This window comes from Eumetopias jubatus, unplaced genomic scaffold (assembly GCF_037043125.1).
Source record: "Eumetopias jubatus isolate StellerSeaLion01/CBP00866 unplaced genomic scaffold, mEumJub1_p1.0 scaffold_13, whole genome shotgun sequence".
Classification (NCBI taxonomy): Eukaryota; Metazoa; Chordata; class Mammalia; order Carnivora; family Otariidae; genus Eumetopias; species Eumetopias jubatus.
This window is the reverse complement of record NW_028274819.1, coordinates 10,036,844-10,041,776: the sequence shown is the minus strand read 5'-3', so window position 1 is coordinate 10,041,776 and position 4,933 is coordinate 10,036,844.

The following is a 4,933-nucleotide window of genomic DNA, read 5'->3' as shown; positions in this document are numbered from 1 at the left end:
TATGGCAGGACCCATGGCCTGGACCTGGTGGTTATCCCTGTCTTCCAGCTCAACCTTCAGCCTGTCCTGGAGGCCTGGGGCCCACTCAGGATAGGTGGGAGATCTCATGGGCTGACCTGGAAGCTGGAGGTAGCCTTCAATGGGCCTCCCACAGCATGTCATCCTGTTTCCTGTGGGGGCTGGGCTCAGCCCGGCTCCAGTGACAGGGCCCCGCTCCCGTCTCCCACCAGCCCTGGGCCATCTGGGAGGGTAGACACAAGAGCCATGCCCTCCTCCTCCCTCACCTGGGGGCTCTCGGCACCCCGCTGGCTAGCACCCGTTGTGAAAGGGCTCTTCTCCCCAAAAACCTGCTCCCAGGGCCACCCCCAAGGGGACCTTAGGACCAGAGGATGAGGCCCAGCCTGGGGTGCTTTAGCCAGCCACCCCCCAAGGCCCGCGGCGAGGGCAGGTTAGCCTGTCTGGGCTTATAACCTGTTCGGTCCAGCCCTTTCCTACCAGCTGGTGCCAGCCATGGGCATCAGCAGCACCTGCCCAGACCCCAGCACCCAGTCACAGATCACCCTGCCAGCAAGTCCTCAGAGAGCCCAGGAGCTCGATTACGACAGGCCCACAAATAGACCCTTGGCATCTGCTGGGGCCTGTGCCGGCCTTAGTGACCGTGTCCCAGCCAGTTCCTGCTACAGCCCTCTGAGGGGTGGGGTTATCCCCGATTTGCAGACCAAGAAACTAAAGCCCCAGACTGTCAAGAGAGCCAGAGGAGGGGAAAGATGGTTCTCCCTCAGTGGTCAGGGGAGGCACTGGGGTGGGACATTTCCCAAAAAGCCAAGGATGTGTGCGAAGAGGGAAAGGAGCCATGTCTCTGGTCCTTGCGGCTGGAGGGGAGATGTTGCAGCAGCTTTGGGGGGCTGGAGTGGTGGTTTGGGGCTCTGAGGCTGCTCAGGAGGAGAGGGGCTGGTTTGAGGTAAGATGTGTTCACACCCCAGGGGCACAGATGGACGACCCGCTGCAAGACCCGGGCCCTTAGGGGCTCTGATTGAGCTGGGGTGGGGCTAGGCAGCCAGGAATTGGCAAGTTGGCTGTAAGACACTGTGCCCAGGGCTACATTGGGACGAGAGGTCTGGGGATCCCGTAAGGGAGCAGCCTGTTCTGCCTGAGAAGAGTGGGGTTGGGGGGTGGGTGCTGTCAGGGACGGTTTCAAAGAGGCCATGACTCTTGGCTGGCCTGGAAAGATGAGTAGCATTTTGCCTGGCAGAGGACCTGGAGTAAGCAAAGCATGGAATCGTCCAGTGAGGCGTTTTTAGGGAGACAACAAGTTTTGGGGGGAGTTGGGAAAGAAAGGTGGGGGCAGTGTGAGAAGGGGATGGAGTGCCTCCCCAGCCAGAAGGAACTGGCTGGCTGAAGGCAGGTTCTGTGCCTGTAGCTGACTACGTCCTGAATATCCCCAGGGGTTGGAGGGTATCTTTCTGGCGCAGGACTCAGAGAGGGCAAGGCACCTGCACGGGGTTGCACAGCCTGCCAGCCAGAGACTAAGACCCTTAGCCACTGCCTGAAGGGGCTTGGACTTTATCCTGCAGGCATGGGGAGCCACCAAATGTTTTTAAAATAGGAGATAACATGTGCATTTTTTAAAAAAAGAGTTTTGTATCTTTAGAAAGGAACTCCCAAAATGGTTACTACTTAACTTGGGGGCCTGAATCGGCAGCAGGGAAATGGGGTTTTGTGGATGGGGGCAGAAAGGGACCCCCAAGGGCCACTCAAGTCAAACTGTCCACGTGAGGAGGTTCTTGGCACCCCATTCAGACCTGCCTGAGCTGGGGGCCCAGCCAGGGGATATGGGGAGCCCCTAGCAGTGCCTCTGTTGTCCCCTGCTGGAGGGGGCCCCACTCCTGCCCTGGAGGTGCCACTGGTCTGGGGTAAGGAGGGGAGTCTGTGTGTCCTACAAATGCCGTTGTTGGAGGGCGTCGACCCTGTGCCCCAAGGGGGGAGAGCCAGAGGAGGTGCTTTGTGGCAGCTCCAGACCAGGAAGGAGCCTCTGCCCTCCCCCTCCTGAGACATTTCCTCCAGATGAAATCACATCCCAGCAGGGGAACAGGCCCCCATTGTGAAGGGCTGGGGTCTCAGAGAAAGGGTGCCTTTCAGGCCCTTAAAAAGAGCAGCCCTGCGATTGATGAGTCCGCATGGAATGGAGTGGCCAGCCTCTCCCAGCAGCACGGGCCCTGTCACCCCCATCCCACACACCCGTGACCTGTCGTTGACCAGCTGAACTATCCACTAGCCCAGGCGGGGGAGGGGCGGCTGGTCCACCGGGGCTCTCAAGCTCGTCCTCTGCCTCACCAGCTCACTGGGCCTGTCCCTGGCATTATCCAGCACGTCTGGGGCCTCTGCAGATGTTCTCCCCCACGGTCCTCACCAGAACTTTAGCAGGTGGGGTCGAGTGACATTTTACAGATAAGGAAACTGAGGCACAGCGAGTAAGTCACACAACCAGTGGGTGGTGGGGCCCAGCTTCGAAGCCAGGCAGCCTGGGCACCCAGCCCTGTGCCCAGGATTCTGCAGTGGTGCTCTGGCTGCAGGGACAGGCTGGAGGAGCAGGGTGTGGTGCCCAGGCCTGTACCAGGGCACCCAGTGGGGTCAGCCCAAAGGAGCCCTGCCACATGATCTAGGTGGGCACTGGCCCTGAGCACGGCTGCTAGCCTCAGGCTGGTCACCCCCTGAGCCTGGGCAGAGGCTGCCACTGGCCGTATCTCTCCAGCGTCTTGCCACATCTCGGGCTACGTCTGCACGGCCGGGAGCCAGGCCCTCCCCACTTCCCGCCAGAGAGCAGGGAGGGCAGGGCCGTGTGCACAGGCGGGGCTGTGTGTGCGCGTTTGCAGGTGTGAGGTGAATGGCACGTGTGGGTTGAAGGAGCGTTGGCCAGTCTAGACTCCCAGAAGTGAAGGGTGGGGATGAGAGGCGGGTGCCCCTCGAGGTGATTGGGGAGAGGGCCTTCCGCAGGGCGCACCTGAGAACAAGGTGTTCTGGGCGGGACCCTCACCCTCCAGCCCCTCTGGGACGGCACTCCCCTTCAGCCGCCCCCGCGGGGGGTCCCTCGGATTAGCGCTTAGAGGGGATTGGGACCTGCTGCACCTGCTGGGACCCCCTCCCCCAGCCTGACCTCTCAGTCATCCCGTTCGTGTGAGGGGGCCCCATGAGCCCAGTATTTTTAAGGTGAGCCACCTGGAGACAGGGGCCTTAGAGAAACGGGGGGCTGAAACACCACTCTTGACCGCTCCGTCCTGCCCCAGCCTGGCTCCCAGCCCGCGGTGGCTCAGCCCCTCCCGTCCCGGGCCGTCAGCTGCTGGTCTGGTCGGGACGGGCACCCTGCTGGAGCCCCAGACCCCCACCCCCGCCCGGCCACCCCTCCATGCGGCTCCCGCGCTCTTCATCCTTCTCCCACTTCCCACAATCCGCGCTCTGACTCCTCCTTGGAGAGAGTGGGATGACATCACTTCCTGAGGGGGGGAGGAGTAGGCACGACCCCGCCAGGCTAGCCCGCCAGGCCGCCAGCTCGCAGGGAGCAGCCTGGCTGCTGAAGTGGCTGCACCAGAGAGAGAGGGACCGAGACAGGCCAGCCCGGACATGCCGGCTGGCCAGCCGGCCCCATGGCCCCTCGTCCAACCTGAGCGCCGTGCCCACCGGCCGGGGGATACTTGGTCACTTGCTTCCCGAGTGATGCTGGTCTCCGAGGACACTCGCTTTCCCCGGAGCCATCACCGGGGAGAGGAGGACTTGCCGCCCGCCTCTGAACCAGGTGCCATGTAAGCCTCTGGGCCTGGGGGCAGCTGCCCAGCAGCGGGGCATCCACCCCCACTGCAGGGGTTCCTCTGCACAGTTCAGCGCAGGGCTACCCTGGAGCCTCTCACCAGTATCTCCCAGAGCAACCCCCCCCCCCCGCCGTGTGGGGAGCCTCCTGGCCTGCAGCGCTCCCCTTGCTCCTAGGTCTCTAGGGCGTGGGGGCCCTGGATTCCTGGGCCCTCCTCCCTGAGCTTGCCTGTGGCTGATCTGAATTCAGCTTCAGAGAGTTTTCAACCGGGCAGCAGAGGCTGCATGGCTCAGGGTGGGCATGGGAGGTGTGGTTGCCAGGAGGATGGGATGCCCTGCAGGACTCACTCACCACCCTTCCAGCAGAGGGGCTGGGTGGCCCCAGTCATGCCCCTGACCCCAGATCCCAGCTCTGTCCCTCCCTACCAAGAGGCATAGCTGTGGTTGGGCACTCTGTCTGGTGAGTGTGAAATCGAGGCATAGAGCATACTCCCAGGGGTCCAGCAAAGCAAGAAACTGAAGATCTCATTCAACACATATTTACTGAGCACCTGCTATGTGCTGGGTGCTCTCCTGCCTCCATACTTGCTAGATCCATGCATGCCCTCCCCCGCCTCCCCAAGGTCTTCAGCCTTCTACCTGTCTTGTTTGGTTTGTGCTGAGGGACAGGCTCGTGCTTGGTCTGGGAAGCCCCCACCCCACCCCCAAGGACTACATGCACTGGTCCAGGTCTCCTTGAGAAAAGGCAGCAGGAGACCTGGGGCTCCCCTCATCCCATGTAGGGGGAGGCAGGGGTGAGCCCGGGTCTTTAATGGAAGTGATCAGTTACTATTGCAGTAACCCTAGGGAGAGCCAATTCCAAAGGGCTGGTGCCAGTCTTGGGGACAAGAGAATCCTCAGGGGTAAGGCCGCAGCCTGTCTCTGGCTGCAGAGGGTGGATAGGGTTGGAGGTGGATCCTGCCCAGCCGTGGATCAGCATTTCCAATGGCCGGGAAGCATCCGGGCCGTGGGGCGTGGGAGAGATGCTGGTGTGCTGTGCACACCTGGCCAGGAGTGTGGTGGCCCCGGCTGCCGCAGCAGCCCAGGCAGCCCACAGGGTCCTCCGCTGTCTTTCAGGAGGTGAGCACCAGGC